This window comes from Leptodactylus fuscus, chromosome 4 (genome assembly GCF_031893055.1).
Source record: "Leptodactylus fuscus isolate aLepFus1 chromosome 4, aLepFus1.hap2, whole genome shotgun sequence".
Lineage (NCBI taxonomy): Eukaryota > Metazoa > Chordata > Amphibia > Anura > Leptodactylidae > Leptodactylus > Leptodactylus fuscus.
Window position 1 is genome coordinate 59,779,588 of NC_134268.1, and position 15,000 is coordinate 59,794,587.

Genomic DNA, 15,000 nt, shown 5'->3' on the forward strand with positions numbered 1-15,000 from the left:
TGGATTGGATCATATTCTATCTATCTATCTATCTATCTATCTATCTATCTATCTATCTATCTATCTATATTTTGGGGGACTTTGCCATCCTCTTCTTGGATCTGCACCCATTTTTTGCATTAATGTGTTGCTCTAAGATCACATGTATCTATCTATCTATCTATCTATCTATCTATCTATCTATCTATCTATCTATCTGTCATCTATCTATTTAACTATCTATCATCTATCATTTTTTAATTTTGTATCATATTTTTTTATTTGTAACTATCATATCCATATCTATCTATGTATCTGTCTCTTTCTCTCCATCTCTCTGTCTCATCTCCTATCTGTATATCTATCTGTAATCTGGAATACCACATTGCTTGGCTGGGATACTAAACCGCAACTTCTTTTAAAAGCAGCGAAAAAGGGGGGAAAAAAAAGAAAAAAATGAAAAACAAAAAAACTTTTGTGTTGAGCAGATTTGGCAGTCCTTTTCTTTTTAGGTTACGATTTCATACACGATAGCTGGCCTACACTGTATTATCAATAGCCTTTAGCTCAATGTGCATAACTGGTTGGAATTACTATAAAGGTTCTGTTCATACCCTGTGGGTTGGGTGAAGAATTAGGATTTATGCATTTACTTCTGCTGCAGTATTGTTTATACAGCTTTGGTTCAGTTTTGATCCCTTTTTTTGCCTTTGAGGCTCTTCCACAGTGTCAGCTGTTGACTGATAGTAGGAAAACGGCCTCGTGGTGTGAATGAAAGGGACCTAGCGGTTGGTAAACAGAGATAAGGAATAAATAGAGCACAGGCAAAAGGAGATAGTTCTGTGGGAGCCCAGATTGCCGGCAGTCTGTTCAAGTGAGATGCAGAGCCTGTCCTTTTCCCAGATTAAATTAGTGTACGAAATCTCCTGTGACCTCCTCCCCTTCTCCCCATACTCTTTCGCCAAGTTGAACAGCCTCTGCTGTAAAGTATTCATTTTATCCAGGGACAAGTTGGACAATAGAACTCTCCCTGATACTTATAGACAGCTGTCATGCTTCAAAGTGCTTTCAGTATTTCATTTTTCATTGGAGTTAAAAAGGTTTTTACCTTGTAAATGAACACAGGGCATAATAGCAAATGTGCCAGTTTAGGCTCGGCTCGCAAAGTCATTAAAAGATCTGTCACATCCATATTTAACGAAACATTGTAGACACATAGAAAATAAAAACCACAGAAGTCTATGAAGAAGTCTAATCACACTCTACCTGTTTTGTACTGAGCTTGGGCTCTGCAGACTAATACTATTTTTGATTATGTATTTTACATATATTCACCATCTGAGTGATTCAACAGACCTTCAGCAACCTTGAGGGTCACTATGAAGACTGTGTATATAGAGAATGCATCAGCCCATTGTACTCTGGCAGCTAATGAGATTGGTCGTTAAGTAAATGACACAAAGCCTACAAAAAAGCTTAGTAGCTCACTAGAGTATCACAGAGTGTCCCTGCACACTATACAATGACACAAACAGTGGACTAACCTAGCCCACCCTGATTTATTCTACACCACTGCTTCCCTCAAGTCAGCGGCAAAGACAGAACAATAGGCTAAAAAGCACACGGTAAGTCAGTCTGACAATTTTGCCCTGGGGACAAACTATGGAAACCTTAGCCCATCTAAGTGCCTCCAAATCCGTTGGTCGACAAGTAGGTCGTATTAAAGGGTGGATTTTTTCCCCCTCATTTCACATGGATAATGATGATTGTAAGCTCTTTGTTTATTAGTACAGTACTTGCTAAAAAGTTTGGGATTGGAGATTGAAGTTTTAACGGACCTGGCGCATGAATTATGTAGATCGCAGCGTTTCATCTTCTGAAATTTAAATGCAGCAGATGCTTTGTTGTTCTAATATTGGGTCTAATATAATAGTGTAGAAAGACTATATAACTACATTAAAATGATAAAAGAGCAAACATATGGCACAACACAGCAGTGGATGCTAGTTCCCACTTATTAGTCAATGGGATTTATAGCTTTCCAAAGTGCATGATAATGTGATAAAACACAAACTGCTTTTAAAACACTCATTGAAAACCTGCATTTCACTTTGATATGGGAAGAGAAGAGCTTAAAAGGTTTATGTTCAGAATGTCAATAATTAGAGGAAAAAAGCTATAGGTTTTCTCGTCGCTTGTGATTGGAAAAGTAGCAAAACTGAACTATTACTTTTAGTGGTATTATTTGTTTTATTGGGAATATTGTGATGAGATTTGGCTAGACGATTGAATGTCACTCTATGAACTGCCAAGGTTGAAGCAGTGGTTGTATTTCAGTACTGTTTTACCAAAATGTGACAAATGCCATAAAAATACATTACAAAAATGACTACATATTAGCACAACGCAATACGTTTTGGGAAAGTTAAGAATATAAATATATAATTTAAATACATGTATAAATGCGTTTAATGTGTACCAATGTATATACACCTATGTGTATTGGAGAGTGTGAGACATATATAGTGTCACCATACTTCGTACAGTCTACTCTATACAAGCTACTCTCTAGATTTCTACTAATATTGGGACACTTATGTATTTAGGTTTTATACACCTGCTCATCATAACCAGTAAGACTCGATGGGATTCATTTCCACCGTTTACATATATTATTATATTCATTTAGAATTTGGGAAGCATCTTCATTTTTAGGACAGAAACAACTATCTTGATATTCTACATATTAAGAAACGGGAATAAATCAAAGTATAGAAAAAGAACAAACACTTTGTACGACCTCAAAATTCGTCAATCTATACTTTGCAGGGAATGTAGCCACGAGCTTACTATATATCGGACATGTTATAAAGTTAGTTCAACTGTAGAGTTATTTATATAGAATGTGTAGCTGATGTGATGTTATACTACTGTATGTTACACGTGTCTTATATTCAGGGGAAATGTCACCATAAGTGACACTACACATCAATGATGACATTTCAGTATGACATTTCATTAACAAACATGGATGTGACTAAAAGTAAAGCAGAATATTAAAAAAACTACTAGAAAGGTATAAAAACTTTATTAATCATGAACCGTGACAGCTGTCAATAAGGGATTGGTTGCATTTATTTTTCTGGCAATATTTAGACACAGATTTGATCCCAGATTTAAAAACTTCTTCCAGATAATATCAGCACATGTATTAAGACTAAAAAAAGAACACTTGGCCAAAAGTATAATCTTGAGGTTGAATTAGAACAGTATTTTAATATGTAAACCGAACTATGTGACTACAATGATCTGACAAGCTTCATATGAATCTACACTACTTATCCTCTATGACATTATACATATATATATATATATATATATATATATAGACTCAGAGAGAATGAGAGAGATGTAGTGAAGCTGAATATGTTATATATATATATATATATATATATATATATATATATATATATATATATATATGCCATTTGTGTCCTTGGTAACTTCAACGACAATCTTAACTTTACAACCCCGGTGATGTCATCTGTGCTGCATCTGTATACATACTGTATATAACACCATACAATAACATACAAGAAATCATTTTGATCACCGATATTACAAATTATTGGTACTCCTAATAAATTAATATGATTTCTGATCTCCTTAAGGGTAGTGCCACAAGACATCTGTTTAGATGCAATTCAGGTAAGGCCGCCTGTGGTTGTACTTTAGTAAGTGACCTGATTGATTTTTGGCTATTTGTGTTACCCACATGTACTTTTGCGAGGTTCCCCATGGGCAATAACAAGGAATATTCCATTGACTCACTTACTGAAGTGAAATCACAGGTGGCCATGACCTTGACCACAACTACATAGACATTGTGTGGCAGCAGCCTAAGCCTCCAAGAATGGGTTTTCCACTTCCTAAAGCTCATAGGTCGTCCATAATAGAACATGTGTAACTAACAGTCATTGGACCCTATATCTAAAGATTAAAGTCCATATTTATATATTCAAAGTATACAAGAGGAAGGGGAAAGTTTTTCCTTGTTGCTATAATTTGTCTTAAAACCTGAAATTGCGATAACATTCTGTTTCATAGAAGTGATTGAATCCAATATAACATGTTTATCTGTTAGGGGCTGTGCACATGCTGCAGTTCTGGTGCACTTTACAGATGTTTTTGCTGAGTAATAGTTAACAAATGTAAACTCATAAAGCTCTATGAAAGTTATCTAAAAAAGAAGTATGACCAGTCAGCAAGTTACTGAAATTATGACCAGTGTACACCAATATTGTATGTTATGGGCAACTCTTAGTGTTTCTTGCCTTAAAACAAAACTGTCCCTGTAACCTATCAGTGATCTTTTAGGGAGGTGACATTGTACAGAAAATAGCATTTTAGTTAATAACAGTCCTCAAGAAAATGTACAAGAATGTAAGTCTAGAGAGAATATCCGACTTCTATTGTGAAGAGTTCATATGGCTCTCGCAGATTCTTTTATGTTTTGTTACTCACGATCTGTACCATCCACTAGTTATCCATAATATCTATCGATTAGATAAACTCCAACTATACCATTTTGGGGAGGTTTCATCGTATTTATATACAATAACTATATTGCTCAGACAATTTTTCCATGCAATTACTTTATAAAAGTCTTCAATTATTAAAATTTTATATAAGCTTTACTTTGTCTACTAGATACCTTTGCTTAAAGGGGTTGGCCAAAGTTTTACTGTTATCTCCTATAAGGATATCCAAGCACTGTACTTAGCAGCCCCAAAATACGGAGCACAGGCTCGGCCTGCCACACCATGCACTTGGAGAAACGGGACCCCATTCTCATGATCAGTGGGGTCCCATGAGCAGACCACTGAACAGTTTGTTATCCACTATCTTATGGGTAGGGAATAATAAAGGATGCCATGAGTAATGCGGGGAGAGCAGGCAATCCAGTTGTCGGTCAGTCTGACCCCAATCTTTCGGCCACTTTCCTTTTAGATGTTTAATCCTAATATAGAGATAAGAAGTGTCCATCATGGAGGCACAACCCTGTAAATAATGTTGGGGAGTTTATCACTTACTGAACATATTACTACCGCTATAGATATTACAGTAAACCCAATACACCATTACACCATCACAGGATAACTTTATGCTTATTGATGTAGTAGACATAAGCTAAGTTTTATTAACTCTCCAAAGTACTATTCGGCCGGTACTACTTGACTTTAATACACCCACATCTAGATTTTGGCCTACAATTGCTCTAGGCCTCTTGGACATGAATATATTATAGCTTATATTGCCTCTTTATATGCACTTTTAATCCAGTTTGTATGCACAGCTGAAAAAAGGAGTCCTTGTACTTTATGGCTAAGGTTTTATGCCGAAATGCGTAAATAATGTTTATTTGTTTCCTATTTGTTGGTAGAATTTATACTTTTATATATTCAGCTTAATAAAGCTGGATATTATATACTGGATCTACTTTTCTGCATTCTAGTACATAAAGTCTTTGTACTTACCTTTGACATCTTTATTCATAGTTATTAGGTCACCCATCAGTCATCTATCTAGCATTTTCCTATTCTTGGCATATATTCCCGCTTCTCCATAACCTTACATTTATCTGTATTAAACCTCATTTGCAACTTCTCTATCCAAGCTTCTCATGTATTTGGATCTTTTTGTAACAGTACAATGTTCTTTACAAAGTTTAGTATAATCTGTAAACTTTTATACTTTACTGTGCCAACCTTCTACCTGGTCATATGCTAATATATTAATGAGAATAGAGCCCAATACTGATGTCTATGGAACTTCTTTTGTAACGGTGACCAAGTCTGAGTATACGCCATTGATGACCACCCTAGTTTTATCACTCAGCCAGTTACCCACTTACGGACATTTTTCTGCAGTCTGAGAATCCTTGTTTTATGTGGTACAGTATCAACTGTTTATGAAACGTCAAGATATATACTATCCACAGCCTCTCCTACATTCACTCTAGAACTTTCCGGCTCAGATTAGTTTGACAGGAGTGATCCCTCATATTCCCATTCTAATATGGAGCTATACCTTTACTTTGACACAAACCCAGTCTTTATAGAATCCTTGAATGCTGGAAATAAGGATCTTTATACTGACTTAGTGCTATATACTTTTTCTTGTCCAGACATAGTACAGAGGTATAAGACGTTTTTTTCCAGATTAAGATTCTGTATGACTTCACTAGACGTCAAAATTATGAAGGAATTCTTCTCCAGGTGCACAGAGAATATCCCTATATTACTATTAGAGATGAGCGAACAGTAAAATTCTTTAGTTCTTTAATTTCTTTCTTCATGGCCATAATACCATGCCATATATAACCTGGACCTGGTATCACACAAGGTGCTTATGGTTCCATAATACTGCACATATACAGGATTTTAAAAGGTTAAAAGGAAATTTCACACACTTAGGAAGTTCTCTATCTTGAAGATAAATCTAGAAAAGCCAGAGCTGCTAAACTGCTAAACTTAACTACCCCTCCCCCTATAATAGGACAGGTAATGCCCGCCCTGCCAGTCATTTTACATGGCCCCAATATTCCATTAATATGTTGGGCTTACAATTCGCTAGAAACCTGAACCTTTTTTTTTTATTCATTAATCACCATCCCCTTTTTGTAGATATTTAAGGCCCAACTAACCAGGATTCAACTCCCGTTCACTTCTTGGATGGAGGGCGTAACTTTTTTCTCAATTGTACTGCCAATGCCCTTTATCAAAAAGGTTAGGAGTCTGTTCATCTCTTTTTTTCTGGTGAAGCAGCCAACTTAGACTAGAACATTCACTTCTAGCTCACAAAAAACAGTCCAGCTTCTTCCTACTTATCCTCTCTAGGTAGTACAAAGCAATAATTTGGCCAGCTAGACTGATCTCATCTCAACTATAAATTCTCCTATCTATATAGAACTAGACAGTCGTCTATCAGTAACCAATAAACTCTCCTCCTCTAGTTTCCACAAACCTCTCTCTCATAAATCTCTGGTCCTCAGTATCATTACTGGAGTCACAATAAAAGTTTGGCAAGATTATATTACCTGTTCAAAACAAACCAGCAAGCCATGGTCCCTGATGCCTGTAGGACTAATCTCCCACTGGACCTCAAACCCGTAGAGGGAGATAGTCTTTCCTTGGACCGAGTTAATTACTGTCCTGATCTATCAATTAGAATCTAACAATGCCAAGGTAGAAATTTCCCCCACACACACTCATTATTCTTACAAACTACCACCAAAACCTATTAAACATCCAATCACAGAATTGAATTGGCTGGAAAGACTGTTTATATCGACTGCTCCATGGGCTAGACCAATCACCAACTTGTATTTCAATTTACTCTTTAAAGCAGCCAAAGCCAAGCTTTACTATGTGAGGGAATGAAGAGATGAACTTGGCAAACAACTCTCAAAAGTTAAAACCAAAATTATGTTTTTTAGATAACATGATTTTTCTAGGTGCATACAAATCCAGATAGAGGACCCATATCTATAACCAGAACAAATCTATGACACTCTTATTAAGACTGGAGATGTAACAAGTTAGCCAGAAACATCTACCATATCGGATGTTCCTGCCATAGGAAAGCTCCCTTTGAGAATGAAGTCTGGATTAACATATAAAAAAATCTGCCACCAAAACGTCTCAGAGACTTTTTGACGTTTTGGTGGCAGAGACAATACTCCTATGTCTCAATTCTAGGGACATTAAGCCTTCTATAAGATGTCTCATCACATCATACAGCTGCTAAAACAATCATTCCCTTAAAATGGAGAAAAAAAGAGCCCCCATTCATGCTAACTACTGAGCCATCATGTTACCCGAGCTCTACAATTTCGATGAGCTTTAACATTTGACATACATTTCTAGAGATGTGAGGTCTATTACACATTGTAGAACCAAGTGGTGACATAAGAATTCCTTGACCTACTGGCCATTCGCAGTCCTGTACGCTAACCCTATTAATGATCAAGTCTTGATATTAGTATCCTATTTATATTATCGCTCTTTACTCTGTTCCTTTACATATGGTAACCACTTTGCAACTGTGTTTAGCTACAGTAACCGACCTACACAAACCTTGTCTATTAGGTATTCTGACACCTTACGCGTTTCCTTCTAATTTCGAATCATCTTCTGTTTCCTTGTATCCACACATTCCCGTGCATTAGCGTCCAGTGTGACTTTCTTTCACAGGGCCAATACTATGTTTTTCTGATACTATAATAGAAAACTAAACTAAACAGATTTGACAAAGAAAACATGTACTTATGCCCTATTCCTTAGTAGTTCATGTAAAACCCAAAATAGTTTTGATTCTCTTAACTTATCATATTCTCCATTTACACCTGCACTGCTGGTGTCGGTTCCTTCTTGGAATTTGTATGCAGTTTATTTTCACTTGACAATTTAGCTGTATCTGCCATTGGGGCTCCGCAGTGCGATGCTCACTGGGAAGAGGGAAACAACATAATTTTGACTTTGTTTTCTGCTTGACTGAAGGCTAAAACCTCATATAATTACACATCTCGAAATAGCAAAGCAATAGAATACTCTGTGTTAAAGGGAGTTATCACACAAAAAACCCAAATATTTATCCACATGAAAGGTGATGATCCCTGGTATCCCCAAAGACCAGTAGTATGGATGTCCAGTTTCGGATATCCAGTTTTGGAGAAGTTTGAATAGAGCAGTGTTCACACATGACAATGTCCATGGGATTAACCAATATACAGTTGCTGCATACTGTACTACTAAAAGTATAATTGCTTTCATTTGATGTATTTTCATTCATTTTATTGCTTTTCTCATCATGATAATTGCTCTTACATTAAGCTCTTAACTTGTGTGATTTACCTCACGTCCCCATCATATTATAGTGCAAACACATTTGTATAAATTGGTATAATGTATGCTTTATATACAGTTAGTAGCTAAGTATACATATACCCATTTCCCTTATGAATACAGCATAAATTCTTGCAAGGTTATCTTAGTTCATTGTGATATTACTTCATGAACGGACTGTGCTGTCATAAAGATTTCTGCGTATACCTGTCTATAAAGATTATCATGTAATTTCTTTGCACATGTCAAGTAATCTGTTCAAGGTCGAAGCGATGGACATTGATATTAACTATCATCCAAGCAATATCACTGGACTCTTAATTCTCCTCCTTTATATAATAGACAACAATATTTGCATTCAATAATCTCTGCAATATCGCATTTTCTTATGTGATCTTGCAGGAAAACTGTGTCCTGAGAGTATGAAAATATAGTTCAGTGTAGATAGCAGGTCACAGAGCAGGAGAAGCTGAGCAGATTGATATATAGGTTTGTTGGAGAATTTTCAGTATAACCTGTATTTATTGAATCTATAGGCTTAGGAGTCCAGTGGGCGGTCCTACTCCAAGGCCATCAGTAAGTTCAATTGGCAGTTCTTCCTATCACCTTACAGGACACATCTATACGCATACATTTGTGCTGGTATATAGTATATAGTACAAATTTAATGAGAACTATTCATATGCCTTTATATATAACCTTAGATACTTGTCTTATTAAGGCAATAACCAATATTTGTAAATACAAGTGTTGTGTTTTCTAGTTACACTACAGGGACATCAAATCATTAAAGGGGTTCCCTGGGGGTAAATACATAAAATTGAGCACTAGACATGCTTTGATATTCTCTCTTGGGGAAAGGATCATGAAGACCACAGTTGCACTGGGTAACTATCTACTTACTGTATGTTTTATTCATGGATACATATTGCTACATTTAGGTTCTCTTGGTCAATCAATTTTAATATTTTCTGCAGTCGCTTTTTTTCTGAAAATTTTACTTAGATATGGACAAAGTGGGAATTTATCACTTCCCCTATGTTTTCTGGTATAAAAAAAAAGGAATTTTTCTGGAAAAAGTAATTTTTTGCTCTTCCGTGCAGTCCACTTTTCTGTAAAGTGGGTGAGAATGAGTACATGGGATGTGTGTTAGCTCTTACAATCCAACAAATTCACATAATTTATGCCAAAACCTAGTGTAAATAATATCTCACATCTAGTTGGCTTCTATATGACAAAGATTTCATTTTGGGGGCATAGAGGACAAGAGATTGCCTAATATATTAAAATACATTTTCCTGTTGTACAACTTATTCTAGCACTGAGAAGATTAAGACTGGCATATGAAAAGCCAATTTTCATAAATCCCTCTCCTATCTCCCAAAAGTATTTAGTTTAGGTCTTATTCACACATCAGTATTTTGCATCAGTATTTGTAAGTGAGAAGCAGGAGAGTGGATTGCACAGAGGTAAAGTATAATGAAAATATTTGTGCTTGTCTAACTTTTCAACCAACTCCTGGTTTTGGCTTACAAACTGTGTAAAACGCTGACCAAAAAGCTGACATGTACCTGAGACCGAAGACTATTTTTGTCCTGTAGACTTGCCTTCAAAACAACATGATTTTGCATTACTGTGTCACATTGTGACCTGCAATGAGAACTGTTAATGCACCCTGTGCCTGCTACATGGACTAGATGTCTCTCTCTCTACACAAGTCTATGACAGCTGTGGGGAAGGTTGCTTGGTAACAGCAATGGTGCGGACCCAACCAGTCAGAAACAGGGACACAAAATGTGGTGCAAACAGGTTTATTTAGAAAAAGAGCAAAATAATTAAACCTTCACGTCAGGTACAAAAAAATAAGCAAAATAAAAGACAGCCTTAACTTCAGGCAAAAGATAAAACAAAACTCCTGCTTGTCCGAGCTCTAACTAATGCAGAATAAGGCTAACTGTAAGTGTGGTTACTGTTACTTCCAGCCACACAAAGTCCTAGTTTGGCCTCATCACAACTCAACTCTCCAGGACAGACCCAGGCACCTCCTCCCACTCCCAGAATCTGCGCTAAAGTGCAGGCTCTACATTCTTTTTTGGGCCAGCAATGAGCCCAGGACCCACACCTGGGGCTGAGACCTTCTCAAGACCCGAACTGGACCACACATAGGTCAGGAATCTGGGAGATATATACCATGACTCCAGCCTGTCACCTTCTCATACAACCTATGAGGAACAATTATAACTAAAGCTTATTTACTATGGAATGACCCTTTGAACATATCTGTATGTTAGAATATGAAATTTCTGACATCAGTGATAAAATCTTAATCTACACATCGGGGTTCTTTTAATAGCATTTCTTAAATAGGAATACTGGCAAAGGTAGTCTAGTAGTGATGTAGGTCTCAAGGCACCCTATTAAAGGACATAAACTTCGGAAAACCTTGTTAATAGATCAATTCTCTCCATACAATTCTGTTGTGCTCTGAAATAAACTCCATCCAAGAGCTTTAACAAGAATAATATACTTACATTAAACCCAAATTAAATCATTTGTGCAAAATATACTGAAAAACGATACTAGGAAGTGCGGAACTGAATAAGAATAGCAGTTAAACAAACACAGACTGCTGTACCATGTCTATTGTGCTCGCATTTACAGGAGTTGCTATGTACACTTCATGCAACATATGGAACAGACTTTGACTTAAGAGGTTAAATGAGGTTGTGCACTGAGTGGTAATTCAATATGGAATATCGCAGCAAACTTTCTTATGTTACCTAACAGTAATGTTGTTAGAATAATATCAAGCAATACAGTAATATTATCACAAAGTCAAAAATAGTAACGTATTAACATTCTCGTATTAGATTGTTATATAACACAGATAATAGCGTGTACACTGGATTCATACATTTGAGTCTCCAGATAAAAAGGGAATATAAACAGTATAATAATTTAGTAAAAAAATTTTTGGTCAATGTGGTCTAATGATATAAGTGAATATATTTCCTAAAATAGGAGATTAATGTTTTGGAAGATTTAGAGCTTTCTCTTTAAAGGAGCAATACATTTCAATGGAGCCATGCATGTAAAAGTGTATTTCTGTAATCATGGCTAAAGGTCTCACCTAACAACTTGGTGTCTGTCAATGGGTCATCCTGGATACACATAGTTACATAGTTACATAGTTACATAGTTGATGAGCTTGGATAAAGACATTAGTCCATCAAGTCCAACCTATAACCCTACAATCCCTACAGTGTTGATCCAAGTGACTGACCCATCACAGCAAGTCACATCTAATTCAGAACTGAATCTGGTCTATTACTGGCACCAGTTACAGTGGTGTCATACCTGGTATCTTACTATTATTCTGTTACCTTGTTACTTTACCCAGATTTCGGACTATGCTGTAGGTTATAACTTCTTTGAGGTTTCCTAACTGCAATTCGTATGACTTTGTTTATTCTGTATTGTGTTTGACTGTTTTTCTGTGCAGTTTTTCTTCTACTGTAGCTTATGATTCATCCTCTGGTTCTACCCTAAACTAATATTTCTGTCCTGGCTTGACAACTGTCACCCTGTCTGTATTACATTCTTACAACTCGTGGTCACAACTCGAGATACTTCATGACCTCCGAGATGTTCCATGACCAACTGAGTGGCATTATTGTAAAGCGAAAGAAACTGCAGCAACCGAGTCACAGAGTGGTGGACCGCATAAGGTTACAGAGTGGGGTCGCAGAGTACTTAGGTGCATAGCACATAATAGTCACCAGTACTTGCTGGCTCAATGGGGTATATTTATGAAGACTGGAATTTTTCATGCAAGTCTTCATAACCTTAAAGCCAGCGGGCGATGTGCCTCATTTACGACAAGATAAATGGCAGAGATTTCGAGCATCATTTGCACCAAATTTTGCCTGACTGCATTGTGCCCACTGTAACGTTTGCTAGAAGAGGGATAACGTTATGGGGTTGCATCTCAGGGGTTGGCTTAGGACCCTTAGCACTAGGGAAGGGAAATCTTAATGCATTAGCAGAGCAAGACATTTTACACAATTGTGTGCTTCCATCTTTTTGGGAACGATTTGGGGAAAGCCTGACTGTGTCCCAGTGCACAGAGCAAGGTCCATTGAGACGTGGTTGGGTGCGTTTTGTGTGGAAGAATTTGACCTTTGGAATGAACTAGAATGGGAATATCAATATCACTTCACAAATGCTTTTCTCAATAAATGTGAAAATAATGCTATAGATACACTCCAAAATCTTGTAGAAAGCCTTCCTAGAAGAGTGGAAGTTGTTTTAACTACAAGCACAGAAACATTTGTTTCCTGACAGAAAAAGTTTTGTATGCCATCACTATAATGTCAGTAGCAAATTATAATATGGCCAATTTGGTCAGCCTCCCAGGACCCCAGGCTCTTGGGGGCCTATGGCTGCCCAAATCTCTCAATTAGTTGTGGCCTACAGTTGTAGTAGAATTTACATGTACCTGTAAATACATGCATGTCCATAACTAGTCTTCTTAAAAGCAATGGGCCAGCATCATAGTGTGGGCTCTGCATGTCTACTGCCGGACTCTTTTGACTGTTCATTCAGCCAATAATCAGTCCATTTAAAAGGGGGTAAAATCTACATACGCCAGGGGCCCATGGTAGGCTAAATCTGTCTCTGTATAAAGAGAACATTTATTGATTCCAACCATATAGAAATGCAAATACTTAAAAGCATTTTCCTGGAAAGGGGTTATTCTGGAAGCGTGGGTTGGTATGGTGCTGTTAGTCCCTGTTCATACTACTATTCTGTACACTGCAGTCTATTTACAGCCCAAAGCATCTAACTGTCCACATCAGCATCCCTTTTTACCATAGGGCATCCTGGTAAAATTGCATCTAGGTATCCACAACCATCTAGATATTGTAAAAGAAAATATAATTCATCATACTTGACTTCCTTCTTCCATTCCACTGTGGTCCAATTGTGATGCTTATTTGCCCACTGTGGGCACTTTTAGCAATGGAATGGAATCAACATGGGCACTCTGACAGGCACCTATACACAGTGAAATGTGATAAACTGTATGTGTCAAAACCTTTCTATCAATACCAGCATTGCCTTTTTCCATGAATTTATGCTATGGTGGCTTTTCTGTGGGATTTGACACAATGGGCTTTGCTTGAAACATATCTAGTTGGATTTTTATGTGGATATTGACATGCACCAAAAAAAGTTGAAAATCACTTTTATACCAAATACAAGCCATTCTTCTACTTTCATATAATGTATATGCTGCACCAGAAACAGGTCATGAGAACAAGTGGTTCACATAGTGTTATAACTGAAGGTCTTGGGTTCTAAAGCAAAAGCTATACCAAGGTGTAATATGTTTTTTAAAGCTCAATACAATACATATCTTACAATACAAACCATTCTATAGGACTATACCACAAATAGAATCTCAAATGAGAAGGAAATGAAATTTTCCAGGGAATTGACACTTGTCTTTACGCTGGTTCTTTGAAGAGTAGTTGCCGTTGTTCTTACTACATCTGCACCCCTTACTCTGTAGCTACATTACTGCTTCTAGATATACTGTATATAACTGCTAATGAGTGATTCAGGCATTCATGGAGAAGTAAGGAGAAAACCTCTTAGCACTAGTAGTGTACTGGGAGAGGGTATTAAGCAATAGTAGTCTCATTGTAGGCCTTGTGTTGCTACAGGAACTCATCATAATTGTAATCATTGTGACCATTAGAACTTAACTAATCCTAGTTTCCATGCATATTAATCTACTTCTGGAATTGTCCTATAGATTTGTCAATATACAATTTCAATTTCTCTCTTCTGTATGCTTCCTGTTCTAAATTCATAGCCACTCTGTGGGTTGTAATGCTTTGTGATATTTGTGGCGTTTTACATTAATTGGTTTCCAGATGTCTCCTGGCTGTGTATACAGCTCAGCCATTTAAGCTAATCTTATTGGCCCCTCATTGGCTATTTCCAATGTTTGGAAGTATTCATGGATTTCACTATATCCCATACTCTGCTACACAAAGTTCTTCATGTAACGTTCATTTCACCATATTTTTTTAAATGCTATATGTTG

General features: G+C 36.8%; 1 protein-coding gene across 8 annotated transcripts in view; it reads left to right on the forward strand.

Moving 5' to 3' along the window:
- The window catches only part of ST18 (ST18 C2H2C-type zinc finger transcription factor), a 188,767-nt gene that overhangs the window by 3,547 nt on the left and 170,220 nt on the right, over positions 1–15,000 (forward strand). The window contains exon 1 of one of the 8 annotated variants that reach the window (XM_075270509.1): positions 1,275–1,604. The exons of the other annotated variants lie outside the window; for them this stretch is intronic. The gene's annotated coding sequence lies outside the window, so the exon portion shown is untranslated. Of the gene's footprint in view, positions 1–1,274; positions 1,605–15,000 lie in introns of those variants that run through there. 8 annotated transcript variants of the gene reach the window in all.